This window comes from Pinus tabuliformis, chromosome 9 (assembly GCF_031772625.1).
Source record: "Pinus tabuliformis cultivar Carrire ecotype Pingquan chromosome 9, CPIR1, whole genome shotgun sequence".
Lineage (NCBI taxonomy): Eukaryota > Viridiplantae > Streptophyta > Pinopsida > Pinales > Pinaceae > Pinus > Pinus tabuliformis.
In genome coordinates, this window is record NC_142307.1 from 260516403 (window position 1) to 260534259 (window position 17857).

The 17857-nt window shown below is 41.5% G+C and overlaps 1 protein-coding gene across 5 annotated transcripts in view; it reads left to right on the plus strand.

Moving 5' to 3' along the window:
• The window catches only part of LOC149148178 (guanylyl cyclase 1), a 396584-nt gene that overhangs the window by 169261 nt on the left and 209466 nt on the right, over nt 1-17857 (plus strand). The gene's annotated exons all lie outside the window — the stretch shown is intronic.

Sequence of the window (17857 nt, forward strand, 5' to 3'; positions counted from 1 at the left end):
GACTCTTCATTTACTTTTAGATGTATTTCTTGCTTTTAAATAGAAATGTTAAAGGGGACCGTTTGGTCCACCGACTTGCATAATGTAATCATTTGTAACCGACAGTCCCATTGACCTATTATGGTCATTTGTTGGACATTAATAAAATTATCTTATCTTATCTTATCTTTATCTACTCAAAATTTTCTTATTCAAATAACTTCCTTGGATAAAAAAAATGATTCTTCCATAAAAATTAATTCTTCTGGGGCCAATGAATTTTTTGTGGGATTTTTCTTGCTTGATTTAGTGAGATTCTTTTCTTGGTAAAGTGCACATCCTTTTTAAAATATTTTTCACTTGGAGAGAATTTTATTTTTCTCTCATTTTAATTTTCAGACCAATTTCCGGCTAATTATTTTGCCCATATTTTGTCGAAAATAAAATTATGATCCTAGAGGGGTTTAAACATTTTTTTTACCCTCAAAGTGTGTCTAGATAAAAAGTTGAGGTGTTGAGGTATTATTTTAAGTACTCATACCCCCGAAACTTCTATAGACATCATTTTTTACATCTTACATCAAATATTAATAAAAATCTCGTTCAGAAGGGGAATTATTGACAATTAAAAACTGACCTCTAGATATAATCAGATTCTGCGAAACTTTAGACATGATCTAGTATGATAATTTACATTGACTTTATACACTAGGACTCATTTAAGACTTCACCATCAAGTCTCTCCCTAACTTTGGGGGATGCGTGGGAGAAAAACTTAACCAATTATTTAGTGTTGATAAACACAAATAATTAGCTAGGGAAAATGACTCCCTAGAGTGAAAACTCTCTAGCAAAAATCTTAAGCTACCTAGAAATGGCCTTACAAACATATTAGAATCATTTTTACATCATGACTGTTTTGAATATAATTTTTAAAAATTTATATAAATATAATGATAATAAATAATAATTAATTAACTAATGGTTAGTTAGTTAATAATGAAGAGGCATGTTTTAGAGACATGACCATTCATGGAAGAGTACCTGCTTAGGGCTATGTAACAAGGTTCGTCGAACTTTAACCTTGAGCCTTGAGTTTCGAATTTTCGCGAACCTTAAAATGTTTTTGAGGTTCGGCGAACCTTATTGAACCTCATAGCCATTGACCAAGTCCGTAGATCAAAACTCATAAGCTCACGTCACAACTCAAGCTTGTAATTTATCCTTGCAGTTTCCATGCCCTTGATAACATTTTTTATGTTTACTGATGTTGATTGCATATTATTTTATCCTATAATTATATATATATATATATATATATATATATAATTGGGTTTTAGAAATGTGCTGTGTAACGATTTTCGCAAAGGAACGTGGCTTATATTGAATAAAATGGATCGGTGTTGTTTGATGAATGGCTAAATCCTCATTAATTATCCAACGAGACTATTAAAACAGATCTATGGAGGATAAATTCGCGCGAGTGGCGAATTATATGAATGACTGATAGGCGGCAGTTGATTGGACAGAGGAAGGGACTAGGAGCAGACGTGGATGATGACGTTGGAGTGATGGTGAATGGTCGAATGAAAATTGCGTTCGGGAGAAAGTTAGGGTGGTAAGTTGTTTCAGCATTTTAAGTCTCGAAAGACTAGGATGGAGGAAAATTAGTTTTAGGGGGCGGTTTCCAAAACTGCCCATTTCATACCCCCACCCCTCGCCGATAAATTTCGGATGGTGAATGAGGGTCGAAGAACGATATAAGTCGTCAGATCTCGGGAGAGTGTGCGGGATGAAGAATAAAATGAAAGAGTTTTAACAACACGAGGCGGAAGTGGTGGTGGGGCCGAGAGTTTTGTCGGATGCGACATGTATGGGGTATTAGGGAATAAATGGATGAAGTTTGGATCAAAATAACATTGATACTTGAATTTATGGTTAATAAAACCCATCACCAGATGCACATATTTCCAATGTTATATCTTAGGATAAAAATCCTCTCATGCTCCAGTTGTATTTCATTTGCCTACCTACTCTTAACTCCTAACATTTTTTTAATCTTAGTTACCCAACTGCACTTAGACTAGCAACTCAACATTTTGCTTTTAATGACTAATCTACTTCTATCCCTTATTTCTTCCATTGGCTCAGATTAAACTGTTGATCCAATTTTATTTATTACCTATTGACAAACAATTTAAATCAAATCCAATCATGATTAAACTGTACAACTAGATTCTATGGACTAGTGTGGCAATTAAACAATTTGCACACAACATTTTATTTGCAAAAATAAACTTTGACTGAGAGTAGTGGCATTTGGATTTGCAACACTTTTAGAATTTATTGTTTTTATTCTCTTTGATCTAACATTTTTTATTTTTTCCTTCCCTTTTTAGGGCATCTATTCTAACATTTTGTTTGATATGGAATCATTCATCAAAATATAACTAACATTTTTTGATTCAATATTCGTTTTGTCCATATCCTAATGGCGAACATCATACGAACCTCATCAAAAAATTCGAATTCAAACTGAACCTAATCATTGGTGAACCCGAACTCGAACCCGAACCAGACATTGCCTTAGGGTATATAAGCAAACCCTCATTCTCATTTGTAATCATCTCATATCTTACATCAATTCAATATACAGTTACATGTCTTACAATGGATATTTACGTCTTTGAAGTATTTTAAATATTTATGCTGCGTATACGACTTTTGGTCGTTACATAGGTATCAAAGCTGTTCGATCTTGTGGACGCTCACTGCTGAAGAGAATCAGTCTGATCTGGCCTTTGGCCATTAATCATTCGTCAACATTGTTGTCGTCACAATTTCGCTACACAAAGTTGGTGTTTCTCTGTTTCGCCAGTTTCGTCATTCAGGGATTTTGGCAATTAAACAAAAAAAAGAAAAACAGAAAATGGTCAAAGAAAAAAAGGGAAAAGAAAAAAAGTACATATAAAGATCCCTTATGATCATGCTTGATCCATTTTATCTGCAACCATATATTATGACATTACAATGTCAAATGCAAATACAAATATGATCATACATACCTCTTCTTTCCTTCGGGTATCTTCTAGCAGCTTCTTTGATTGAAAAGATCTTCAATCCCTTGGTCTGCTTCATTCTTCATGTCATTGAACCACCATCTCGTTGTTGATTTGGGGTAGTATCGGATGTGCTCTAACCACGAAAATTGGTGGAGAGGCTAAGGCAGATGAAATATCCAATACACATAAAGGATTTGGGCAGATTCTAAACAGTTTGGGAGATATTAAAATAATTAATATTTTTAATAGAGTCCTTAAGTCTAAACTTAGGGAAAATAAAATATTAATGTGTCTTATCTTAGCTGTTGATTAGGGTCTTAATCTCGGCCGTTGATTTGTCAACGAGAAAAGTATAAGAGGATGCTTGAGGGTCACTTGGAGAACACACTGAGGGACACCAGTTAGTTCAATTTTTGGAGCGGGGTTAGCTGAGAAATTGAACCAGTGGTTTGGTGAGCAGTCAGGAGGCAGCAAGGACAGAGCAGAGAGGCAGGACCAGCCACTAGAGATTAATGTTGAGGCAGGAGAGGTAGACGCAAGGCTTTTCAGACAGACACAAAGGTAGTAGAAGAGTGCGCAGTCACTTGCTGTACTTGTTTGTGTTTGCGCAGAGAGGCCCAGGGTTGACGTAGTCAAGCAGGGGTTGGCGTAGAGGGTTTGAGAGCCACATAGAGGTCAACTGGGCTGATGCTGGGATTGGGAGAAGTGCTGGAGAATTATTTCTCTCCGTGGGTAAGCCAGTTTGGCACCCTGTTGTACAGAAGAATTGCTGAATAATAAAATCCTCCCTTGCTGCACCAGTTTTCCCACATTGGGTTTTTCCGGGGACTGTTGTCCAAAATATCTTTGTCAATGTGTTAATTCTTGTGCATATGTTTGTTTCTGTATTACGGTGTGATATTTGCAGCAGTATTTATTTTAATGTTTATTGAAGTAATTTCATAAATAACTTATTGTGGAATAAGTAGGAAAAATAAATCAGTTGCTGCAGTGATAGAATTTTCACATGGTACCAGAGCAAGTAATCAGAGACAGAAACGGAAAATCAGTTATGGGTCGAGACCACGATGTAGAGGCATCCACGTCAGGGGACTCACACAGATTTTCAGAAGATTGCACAAGAGAAAGAGATTTCGATTTCTCTATGTTGGCTTCCAGGCTGGAAAGAGAAGTGGCATGTATGACTAGTGCTGCATCATTGGAGGTATGGTATATAGACAGTGGAGATTCGTGGCATATGACGGGAATCAGGGAGTGTTTTTCAGAATATCGAGAAGAGAAGATGAACTTTCAGATCACCATGGGGAACTAGGCAAAGTGTACTCCAGTAGGGAAGGGTACCATAATTTTTCAAACAAAATTGGAAGAACGGTTCCGTGCTACAAATGTACTGCATATACCAGTATTGGAAATGAACTTACTTTCCATGTCGCAACTACAAGGCAAGGGCTATGACGTCTACTTCATCAAGGAGAAGGTATACGTCAAACACCCGAGCCGTAAAAAGAAAGTGCAGATCGGGATCAAAAGTAATCGGTTGTATAGATTGCAACTAGAATCACCAATGGCACTAATAGGCAGTCATGGAGACAAGGACTTGAACGAACTATGACACAGAAGAATGGGCCACTTGCACCATGGAGCTCTAAGAATTCTCAGGAGCACTATAACAGGAGTTCTGGATCTGAGCACAGAATGAGATGATGTATGCAGGGGATGTGTTCTAGGAGAGTATGCCGAGGCAGCATTTCCTAGGAGCAAACACAGGGCCAAGAGTGTACTAGGACTGATACACTCTGATATCTGCAGACCTATATTCGTCAAAGTTCTCAGTGGTGCCGAGTATTTCCTTACCTTCATTAATGACCACTAAAGGAAAACTTGGATTTATTTTCTGAAAACCAAGGATGAGGTTTTTTGTCGATTCAAGGAGTTCAAGGCTCTAGTGGAGAATCTGACTCGGAAGAAAATAAAATTTTTGCGCTCAGATAATGGTGGAGATTATGTTGATAAGGGTTCCACGGATTTTTGCGCTAAGGAGGGCATCAGAAGAGAGTGGACAACTCCATATAATCCGAAGCAGAATGGGGTAGCAGAAAGAAAGAACAGGACTATTGTAGAAGCAGCTAGGGCCATGATGTATGATCAGGATATGCCAAAATTCCTGTGGGCAGAAGCATGCAACACAACAGTCTATGTTTAGAACAAGACTCTCATCGGGCAGTGGGCAAGATTACTCTAGAGAAAGTCTTCGCAGGGAAGACACCTAAAATTAGTCATTTCAAGATATTTGGGAGTCTAGCATATTGCCGCATACCCGAAGAAAAGAGGAAGAAGTTGGATCAGACTGCGGAAAAGGGATATCTGGTAAGATATAGTGAGAACGCTAAGGCATACAGAATCTATCTTACAGGGAGTAGGAAGGTAGTAGTACGACGAGATGTAAAGTTCATGGAGGACAAGGCTTTCAGAAGATCTCGCGAGATGCCTTCCGAGGAGCAGTTGAAAGAGGAACCATTGGTTAAGCCTCTTCAACCAACAGAAGTAAAGAATTCTTCCTCAAGACAAGAAGATTCTCGGGATGAGGAGGAGCGAACAAATGCACCTGCTGGCAGAGGAAGAACTAGCAGGGAACTCCGTCAGATTCTGCGAGATGCAGAGGACTTCATCGATGCGCCAAGAAACACTAAGAGGGAGCGAAAACAATCAGATATATATAAGGCATTAGTAGCTCAGGATGGAGACCCTGCTAGTTTCAAGGAGGCATCTCAACATCAGGTTTGGCTAAATGCGATGGTAGAGGAATACAACTCCATAATGGTAAATGATGTCTGGGAGGTGGTGCCAAGACCTCAAGACAGATCAGTGGTAGGTTCAAGATGGATCTACAAGATCAAATACGTTGCAGACGACAGTGTTGAGAAATACAAGGCCAAGTTTGTGGCTAAGGGGTATGCTCAAAAGGAAGGGATTGACTATGAGGAGACCTTTGCCCCGGTAGCCAGGTATACATCTATTAGGACTGTGATATCTCTTGCAGCCCAGATGGGATGGGAGATCCATCAGATGGATGTCAAAACGACATTCTCGAATGGGGTAATAGAAGAGGAGGTATACATTGAACAACCAAAGGGCTTTGAAACTCATGAGAAGAAGTCTTGTATGCAGATTGAAGAAAGCCTTGTATGGGCTGAAATAGGCACCGAGAGCATGGTATGGTCGAATAGATAGCTACTTGCAGAAAATGGGGTTTGTCAAGAGTGACGCGGATCCAAATCTCTACAATCTGGTTGTAGGGAATGAGCCACTAATCTTAGTATTGTATGTAGATGATCTCTTCTTGACAGGATCATCCAGACTCATTAGGGACTGCAAGAAGAATCTAGCCACAAAATTCGATATGAAGGATTTGGGAGGAATGCACTACTTCCTAGGGTTGGAAGTTTGGCAGCAGAAGGGAGAAATCTTCCTTGGGCAAGGGAGGTATGCTACAGAAATCCTGAAAAGATTCGGGATGGGGGACTGTATACCTATGGCTACGCCAATGATCACCAACTGGAAGAAGATTGATGCATCAGAAGACAAGGATGTCAATCCCACCCTATACAGGCAACTCATAGGGTCCCTGATGTATTTGATCAATACCAGGCTAGACATTTGCTACTCTATCAACACCCTCAGTGAATTCATGGTGGAACCGAAGAGGGCGCACTGGGCAACAGCCAAACATGTTCTCATGTATTTACAGGGAATAGTCGATTATGGACTCATGTACACCAGGAGTAAGGATATCAGATTGAGTGGATTTACTAATGCAGATTGGGCAGGAAGTTCAGTGGATCAAAAAAGTACCTCTGGGTACTGTTTCAACATTGGATCAGGAATGACCTCCTGGTGCAGTAGGAAACAGAAGTTCGTGGCTCTGAGCTCATCTGAGGTAGAATATATGGCGGCAAGCACAACTTCGTGTGAGGCCATATGGCTTAGAAAATTGCTTGTGAACCTATTCAGAAGGAATATGGAGGCGACCAGGATCATGTGTGATAATCATAGTTGCATCAAGCTCTCTAAGAATCCAGTGTTTCATGATAGGTCAAAGCATATTGATATCTGGTGTCACTTTGTCAGGGACTGTGTCCAACAAGGAGTTGTATAGTTGAGCTACACTCCTATAGGAGAACAAGTGGCAGACATCCTCACCAAGGCCCTTGGAAGGACAAAATTTGACTACTTCAGGGAAAAGATGCGGATGGTAAAGAACCCATTTCAGTAGCAGAAATGGGAGATATAATTGCAAGGATGCAGAGGGAGTTGCAGTGCGGATGTAGTGTTGGGAGAAAGGACCAGCAACAGCACAGATGCAGCGTTGGGAGAAAGGACTAGCAACAACACGGATGCAGAGGGAGTTGTCGTACATATGTAACAGTGGCAGTGGCAAAGCCATGAGCAGCAGTACATGATGCAATAGTACAGAGGATGTTGGGAAGGAGGCTTAGCATCGGCACATGGACCGATGCCAGATGATCAGGGTGATACTCAGTGAGGAGTATTACTAGAGCACAGTCCTCGCTAAGAGGGAGTGTTGATTTGGGGTAGCATCGGATGTGCTCTAGCCACGAAAATTGGTGGAGAGGCTAAGGCACATGAGATCTCCAATACCTAGAAAGGGTTTGGGCAGATTCTAAGCAGTTTGGGAGATATTAAAATAATTATATTTTTAATAGAGTCCCTAAGTCTAAACTTAGGGAAAATAAAATATTAATGTGTATTAATATAAAACTGTGGTAGAATGGTCCAAAAGTCATGGATCAAGCCAGATCTAGTCTTAGCCGTTGATTAGTGTCTTAATCTTGGCCATTGATTTTTCAATGAGAAAAGTATAAGAGGAGGCTTGAGGGTCACTTGGAGAACACATTGAGGGAGACCAGTCAGTTCAATTTTTGGAGCGGGGTTAGCTGAGAAATTGAACTAGTGGTCTGGTGAGCAGTCAAGAGGCAGCAAGTACGGAGCAGAGAGACGAGATCAACCACTGGAGATTAGTGCTGAGGCAGGAGAGGCAGATGCAAGGCTTTTCAGGTAGACGCAGAGGCAACAAAAGACTGCGCAGTCACTTGCTGAGCCTGCGTGAGTGACGTAGAGAGGCCCAGGGCTGACGTAGTCAAGTAGGGGCTGACCCAGAGGGTTTGAGAGCCACGCAGAGGTTAGCTGGGCTGATGCTGGGATTGGGAGAAATGCTGGAGAATTATTTCTCTCTGTGGGTAAGCTAGTTTGGCACCCTGTTGTATAGAGGAATTGCTGAGTAATAAAATCCTCCCTTGTTGCACCAGTTTTCCCACATTGGGTTTTTCCGGGAGTGTTGTCCAAAATATCTGTGTCAATGTGTTAATTCTTGTGCATATGTTTGTTTCTGTATTACGGTGTGATATCTGCAACTGTATTTATTTTAATGTTTATGGAAGTAATTTCATAAATAACTTATTGTGGAATAAGTAGGAAAAATAAATCAGATGCTGCAGTGATAGAATTTTCACACTCATGAGATCCAAGAGTTGGAACTGCTACTGAAGCATTTGTTGCCTTTTCGGACTCGGAGATCCTTCATTGAAATCTCTATCAGAGATCCTTCATGATCTAGTATGTCCCCATCTGGCAAATGTTTCCTTTGACCTGGATGAACTCTTCCTCTCTTGCAATGTACAACGAGATTCCCAAGAGCTATGTTCTTCATGATTTCGTACGAGCTCTTACTTCCATGATGCCATGATGCATCTTCTTACTATGTTCATATCTGCAAGGACTTCTAATAGGATCCCTTTGAGAGGGACACCATCTCATTCATAATGGAGATCTATTACTCCCTCTTTCCCTGATCCTTTCTTCAACTTTCTCCATCCTTCCGGTGATATGAGCTTCTCTTCCATAGTACTGTTTTGTCTTATCAACCTTTTACTTATCTGCACTTATATGTGACCTATCACTTTGCCTTTCTCTATCTGACATAGAGATCATAGACTGCTGATCGAGGTAACCTTCTTGTTCATGGACGTCTGTTACCCTGCTTATCAATATCAATGATGATTATTTTCTCATCATTTTTCCCAGATCTCATACCTGAGATCTTATGAAGATATTTCTTCATTCTTTGGCACCTTTTGTATTTCAGATAGTATGTCCTCGTGTATTCTTCCTATGTCTCCTTTCTTGCTTTCTATAACCCTACGAGTTCTTATGGCTTCAAAGGAGACATTGATGTACTGACTTCTCTAAGGATAATAACAATCCTTCTCATTCCATGCAAGACCCTTGATGACCCATTCAGTATGTAGGTCTTCTTGCAGTTATGAAGTCATAAAAACAAACTTGATTATAAAAATAAAAAGGGTACTTACTTGATTGTGAAGATGAAGTCTTCACCTTGATCAAGTTGGCAGGAGTAGGCACATAGGTGCTTCCTTCAACTGAGATCTTTGCCTTCGAGTTATCTTGATTTATGTATGAGGAGTCTATGCAACACCGTTATTATATAGAGACCCATCAAATAGTGTTATCAATGAACACCTTCATTTTATATTGAGTGTTGTCCATACGAATTTGAACACTATGCTGTAGATAATCTGATTCTGTTCCTTTTTGAAATGATTGAACTCACTGTGGCATGAGTCATGACCTGGATCAAAACTGTGGGAATCATCAAAGAGGTTGCCATGAATCTTAAGATCTGACTGCTTCGTCTTTGACTGTTATCCTTCAGAACTCTTGCTGTTGTAGACTGTGGTTGGAAGCTGCCTTTTAGATCTAGGCTTTGCAGATCTTGGTCTCTTTAATTGATTTGATATCCTGTCCTCTGAATGTCTCTTTTCTGCCCCTTTCTTTGACTGCTGAACCAATTGGTCTGAAACCATGTTGAAGAATCTAGGGCATGCTTAATTAAAATTTAAGATGATTCTTCGATACATGATAACAATTTGTGAAGCATTTAAACAATTTATATTAGCTTGATGGTTACTTCATTATTAGCATGTGTTTGTTAACTTCATCAAACTGCTATCAAAACAAAAGAGACAAGAACACAAATGATTGGCTTTCTGCCAGGGCCAAAACCTCTCCCTCTTGGAGAGGAAAACCCATGCGTAAATTCTTCTTATAGAGATTTCATTGATGAATACCAAGACCATGACCCTTGACACACTCTACCTCTCCAAGACCAAGACATCAATCCTCTTCGTATCACTGCTGAGATCATTATTTTCGCTGCACCAGAGGGATCATCACCATGGTGATCTTCATCGCTGCTGCAACACCGTGCCCTTCGTCATTACTGCTGCAACACAATGTTCTTTGTTACTGCTGTAACACTATGATCTGCTCCTTGAGTTTGAGATGATCCTTGCACCTTACTGCACTGCAAGAGTATAATCCTTGCACCTTACTACACTGCTGCACTGCAATGTTATCATCCTACTCCTCCTCATCAGACCGTGATACTGCTTCTTCTCACTCTGAGATTGACTTAATGTGAAACCAGGATACTGTCTTCACCCTTACCGAGATTGAAACCAAGCTCATTTTGCACTGAGGTTTTGTTGAGGATATGCGAGATAGCTTTCATGAGGTAGACACAGTCATCACTGTAATTATCCCAAGAGACAGTACTGTATATACATGCTGAGATAATAACTCTCCTTTCATAGGTATTCCGAGACTGTAGTAGCACCAAGGCACATGTGCACAGGCTGATCCAATACTGAGTTTATTATATGAAGATTGCCTCACTGTGATCATGACTGCGGCTTCTCATCCATCTGAGATCTTGAATGCCTGCAATGATACCTAGACTGTGGCATCATTTACCTTGACTGTGGCCACCTGCGGCTCCCTGCGGCTCCTCCTTGCTGCGGCTACATTTGGCTTCCTGCGGCTCCTCTTCACTGCGGCTATCAATGAGTCTATTGCGGCTACCCTTAAACACTGTGGATGCTCTTCATGCGAGTTCTGTTCCTTCTTCATTGCATATACCTGCACCCCAATACTTATACGAAATCTCAGGGAGGAATTGCGAAGATCTCTTATCTTTTGAGCTGACCCTAAGCGGGTATATATAGTAGTGAGTTCTCCCAAATTGAGCCGATGTGAGAGTGTGAACAGTCATGACTTTTTCCAAGCCGACTTGACTTCCATTTATTTAATATATTCATTTTGGAGCCGACATAATATTCCTTTGTTGTTTTGCTTGCAGATTTTTGTGAGCTTGCTCTTGGAGGGCTGATTGACACCAATACATTTCACATAGACTCTTAAAGAGATTCTCCATACATGACATGACTCTTTGATATAATAATAAAATCTTAAAGTGTTAAAATTGGACAACTAGGTCCAAACTCCATGTTCTGATGCTCAGATTAAGAGGCTAATATTTTTGTTGGATTCCTCTTTCTGAGAGGTGTAAAATCCATATAAAAATAGTCTTAATCCGATGAGCAGAACTTATATTTTGAATTTATTATTCTTAATAAATTATATGTGCAAGGTCAGCCAGTTTTGTAATGTAGGCTCACATGCCCAACAGATGTGTCACACACCCTCATTGATGGATATATATACAGGAAAAGTTGGAGAGAATTTGAACACAACTCAACTCACATCTTCCTCTCTCATCCTAAAAGTACGAGCTACCAGGAGGGTTGTTGTGACACATGCTGGGCTGGCTGACCAAAGGAGACTTTGTTGGTTGAAGCATCCTGTTGACCGCCGAAACGAACACATTCATTTTTCTTTTTTCTGATTTGTCTTCTGTAAGATCCGCTTATATGTTCTATCTGCATTTTGCTTATCTACTTGTATGATTGCTGTGAGGAAAGTGAAATTGCTCTTAGCATAGAACATCTACAAAACTTTACATGGTATCAGAGCTGAGGTGAAGACAAACTCTCTTCAAGTGATCTCCTCTCCATGTCTTGGGTTTTGGAGAAGGAGATACACTATGGATTAAGCTGGTCTAGTATGATGCCCTAATGGAGAACGCAGTCATGGATCCACAGGCAATGGAGATGTATTCATTTATGAATTAAGAAGCAGGTATATGAAGCCGCAGGGATAAAAGTAGCCACAGCAAAGTATATGGAACCACAGTCAATCAATACGCTGTTCATGAAGAAATATAATACGCTGTTCATGGAGACCTAGCCGCAGTCATAACCACAGTCTAGTATGGAAGAAACCGTGGTTATCTAAAGTCCTAGCCACAGTCTTAATGATACTCTAGACGCAGTCAATGGATGCCCTAATTTGCTGTCAAAGTGAGGCCTCAATATGCTGTCCAGAAAACCTTATATGCTGATGATTGATGCATAGGTCCTGGAGATACTTACATGCAGATAAAGGAGACGCAACTCGATTGGGAGGTTGGCAGATGAGCCCGCGGGCCGGGCGAAGGCCGCAGGTTCGAAATTGGTTTCGGTAACAAGTTCAGACTTGGACTGGAGGTTACATTGACGGATTGTATCAAAACTGGAGCAGTGGTTCGAACATATATCTGCGCGGTGTTTGGGTGTCCTCTCTTGGACTAACGCGCAGAGACTTATGTGAGAACCGGCTGTCGGGTTCTGAATTACGCAATTTATCATACAGCAGAAACTCACGGGATAATCGCGCAGATCAGCTCTCGGTGTAAGCGCAGGGATTAAACGTGAACAATAGCTGGACTCTCGATACGAGTGTAGAGTTATACGGGAGGCCAGTATTTGGAGGATCGCGTTATGAACAGAAATCTCCGTATATATACAGTCGTGTGCAGATTTGATACGCAGAAGTTAAACACAACCGGCTGGGTGCTTTCTAGACTGTTACGTGGCAGCCAGAAAACAAGACAGTGGTTGACGTGTCATCGCGCAGGGTTATGAGAGCGTGGAACGCTCGAATAAACCGCGCAAAGATTTATTCAGCAGATTGTCAGGGGGTTGACACATGGTTCATATATATACGCTGGTGCGAAGGGTATATATATGCAGTCGGCTGGTGAACTGATAAAGCAGAAGGTTACGTGGCAGTAAGAAGCAGATTGTGCAGGTGGGTCTTGCACAGGTCTACAGATAGCTGGCACGTGTTATGGTATAAGCCGGTGATTGTGTATACAGGTTTATGACCTCGACCTTATGCACGGTTGTACAGAATCGGGTGAATGTTAGGTAATCCGTGAAGGTGTATAACAGTATATGTAATAAGGCGTTTTGGCCTGTTATACTATTAAGTGTGGCCGTGGTTATGCCCGGCACACTTGCTGTAATTGTATTTCTGAGATTATCATAATAAATCTTATTGGGGCAGACTCGGGTTGAGAGTTGCCCATTCATATGACTGTAGCAATTTGTTGTGGTTCCGTACCTTCAAAGCCTTGGTGGAAATTATGACCGGAAAGAAGATCAAGATTTTGAGGACTGACAATGGCACTGAATATGAGTCAAATGAGTTCAAAGACTTTTGCAGAGAAGCTGGCATTAAGAGGGAGACTACCACTGCATATACTCCTGAGCAGAATGGTGTTGCTGAACGCAAGAATAGGACTATTGTGGAAGCTGCCCGTGCCATGCTATGTGACCAGGGTCTTCCAAAGTTTCTGTGGGGAGAAGCTGCAAATACTGCTGTGTACATTCAAAACAGATGCCCTCATTCCGCTTTGGACTCCAAAACTCCCGAAGAGATTTTCTCTGGTAAGAAACCTGATGTCTCACATTTTAGAATTTTTGGATGTCCTGTCTATTTTCATGTGCCGAAAGAAAAGAGAAGTAAGCTGGATGCTACTGGGAAGAAAGGAATGTTTGTGGGCTACAGTGAGACTTCTAAGGCATATAGAGTTTATGTACCTGGTCAAAGGGAAGTAGAGATAAGCCATGATGTCACTTTTGACGAAGATGCTTCCCTGAAGAAAGTAGCAGATCTTCCTAGATCTGAAGAAAACCATGAAGAAAGACCTGGAAATCTGGAAGAACCCCAGGATGAGACTATGCCTGATGTTGAAGGGCAAATGGACCCTATTGATCCTTCCCCTTCTCTAGGAAAGAGGCCATCATGGCTCAGGGACACCCTCGAAGATACTGAGGGTCATGCTGCCCCAAGGGGAACATTCCGAGAAAGCAAGAAGCCGTGTAGATACCAAGGGTATCTAGCCGCCATGAGTACTATTATACAATCTGAACCTGGATCTTTTGAGGAAGCCATAAAGCATCAAGTCTGGAAGGATGCTATGCATGAAGAATATGAGGCTATTATGTAGAATGATGTCTGGGATGTGGTCCCGAGACCGAAGGACAAATCTGTTGTCACCGCTAAATGGCTCTACAAGATTAAACATGGATCTGATGGGAGTGCTGAAAAGTTTAAGGCAAGATTTGTTGCCCGTGGCTTCTCTCAAAAGGAAGGAATTGACTATGACGATATATTTGCACCTGTGGCTCGATATACCACCATCCGATCCATCATAGCCCTTGCTGCTACGCAAGGATGGAGTCTTCATCAGATGGATGTCAAGACCGCTTTTCTGCATGGTGCAATAAAGGAAGAGGTGTATGTAGAACAACCTCTGGGATTTGAAGTTCAAGATTGAGACACTTATGTCTGCAGGTTGAAGAAAGCCCTCTATGGGTTAAAGCAAGCACCCAGAGCTTGGTATGAGAGGATGGATAGTTACTTGATGAAGCTAGGCTTCACTCGAAGCAATGCTGATCCAAACCTTTACTTTAAGGTTGAGGAAGGAAAGCCTCTCATTCTAGTACTGTATGTGGACGACCTCTTCCTGACAGGTGATGACCCTCTCATTCATCAATGTAAGAGGGAGCTTGCTGCTAAGTTCGAGATGAAAGACCTAGGACTGATGCACTATTTCCTAGGCCTGGAGGTTTGGCAGAGACCTGGAGAGATTTTCCTTTCACAAGGAAAGTATATTGTGAAGCTTCTGGAAAGATTTGGGATGGTGGACTGTAAGTCCGTGTCGACACCAATGGAACTCAACTTTAAGAAGTTGAGTGGCAGCGCTGCAGGGCCTATCTTGGCCAATCCTACTGAGTATCGTCAACTCATAGGAGCTTTGATGTTCTTAGTGAACACCCGTCCGGACATATGTTTTGCAGTGAATACTTTGAGTCAACAGATGGTTGAGCCTCATCTTTTTCACTGGGTTGGTGCCAAGAATCTTTTGAGATATCTTCGGGGCACGATAAACCATGGGCTGAGATACACTGCCAGGAGTGTGATACTCCGGGGATATACTGATGCCGATTGGGCTGGCAGTGTGGTGGATCGTAAGAGCACATCTGGATGCTGTTTCAATCTTGGTTCTGCTTCGATCTCATGGATGAGCAGGAAGCAGAAGTCGGTGGCTTTGAGCACCGCGGAGGCCGAATACATTGCTGCTAGTATGGCCTGTTGTGAAGCAGTTTGGTTGAGGAAGCTCTTTAGTGAGCTGTTCCAACATGTGCTAGATACCACTGTAAGACTCTGTGATAATCAGAGTGGGATTCGTATGACTGAGAATCCTGTGTTCCACGACCGATCCAAGCATATTGATATCAGGTACCACTTTATCCGGAATATGGTACAGCGAGGCGCCGTAAGGCTCGATCATATAGGAACTGATGAGCAGGTCGCGGATATTCTCACTAAGCCCCTGGGGAAGGTCAAGTTCCTAACCTTCCGTGAGAGTCTTGGTGTCGTGGAAAGACCCTATGATATGGGTCCTGTTGGACGATGAGCTCTGGGAGCTCTGGGGGGCTTTGGGGATAGCTTCTCGGAGCTATAAGCACTCATAATGCTTCTGCCCCACCCTTGTGATTATTGAGCTGGTTCGCCACTCATTTAATCTGTGCCCCGTATGCATCCTACCCATTGAGTTCAGGGCTCATGGGAAGTACCTCTCATTTGGCCAATGAGGTGTGGAAAAGCTAGAGACTATTAGCAAACACTGATGGACGCATCAGAGATTGCCGTACTCTCTATCTAGGATGGCATGGTCCAACCACTTGATCTGGGATCAAGATTTATGAGGTCTGGGACCTCTGGACTGATTATGTCAGTCGGGGAATGATGTCTTTGTGACTGACCCACTTCTGTTCTGAAATAAAGAAGCCAGCAAAGCAAGTTTCGGCGGGATGACTCACGATGTTAATTGCACTAATAGATGGAGTTCTCCCTAGTTGAGAGGGAGTGTTAAAATTGGACAACTAGGTCCAAACTCCATGTTCTGATGCTCAGATTAAGAGGCTAATATTTTTGTTGGATTCCTCTTTCTGAGAGGTGTAAAATCCATATAAAAATAGTCTTAATCCGATGAGCAGAACTTATATTTTGAATTTATTATTCTTAATAAATTATATGTGCAAGGTCAGCCAGTTTTGTAATGTTGGCTCACATGCCCAACAGATGTGTCACACACCCTCATTGATGGATATATATACAGGAAAAGTTGGAGAGAATTTGAACACAACTCAACTCACATCTTCCTCTCTCATCCTAAAAGTACGAGCTACCAGGAGGGTTGTTGTGACACATGCTGGGCTGGCTGACCAAAGGAGACTTTGCTGGTTGAAGCATCCTGTTGACCGCCGAAACGAACACATTCATTTTTCTTGTTTCTGATTTGTCTTCTGTAAGATCCGCTTATATGTTCTATCTGCATTTTGCTTATCTACTTGTATGATTGCTGTGAGGAAAGTGAAATTGCTCTTAGCATAGAACATCTACAAAACTTTACATAAAGACATCAAGAAGAAGTCTTTGACCTAATTACTTTCTTGCTCATGAAACGCATGTAGCAAGAAATAAATTATTTCCTTTTATTACATCAAATACAAAGATCATGTCATTATGAAGACCGAACCTAGTTACACTTTCATCAACATTGACCAGTTCATTATTTTATGTTATTGATAAGTTAGCTGGAGGAAATGTTTCTTTACTCCTCCCTAGGCTAGACCTAGGATTTAGGCTTCCCAAGTTGGCCAAAGAAAATAATAAATTGTACAAAATGAGAAATTAAAATTATTATTTTGGGCTTCATGTAGGCATCACAAGGGAAGGGGTGTGACTTTTAGTCAAAAGTCACCACAATATAACTAATATAAATACAAGATGACCCCCTCCACTTTGATCAATTCGTGCAATCTCATCCTTGTGAAGAATAGCAACCAAGTGAGCCGTAGATTAGCAAGAGAGGACGAGTTCGAGATGGTTTTGTGTTTGTCTTGGATAAGAAGGCTGAATTACTCCTCTGAGGTTCTGTCTGCTGGACAAGTGGAAGAAGCAGACCGTGAAGTTTCCTTTTGTATGCTGTAAGAAGTTTTTCAGGGGCTGAGTTCTGTCTGTGATTAAGAGGAGGGACAAATCCCTTGTACAGGGCCAAAAGGCCTCAGATCTACAAGCAGCAAGGTCGAAAGGACTCAGGGTGTGGACAGACATGGCTGCAGCCTCTCTGAGGCTAGGCTGCGGGCCTAGAAGGGGGAGCTGAAAGGCCTCAGAGGCTTATGGAGCAGGTCTGAGGTGCTTCAGACTGTGGAGAGGCCAGCGAGTTGGGGTTGGAAGCTGTTGATCGTTGTAAGATGATTACTGAGATATATTGTGAAGTCTGTTTGGTAAAGGAGGTCTGAACAGTGTTTTGATGCTGATAAGTACAGTTGACTGAAGGGAAGTGTCCACTGTGAGAAGCTGAGTGTGCAGGGTAATTAAAGGATCTATTCGCTGTGAGTTAAGGAGGCAAAGATTTGACTGGTATCTTTGACCTGATTTTGGCACTGATTCCTAGAATAATTTGAATTTTAAATATTTGCTGA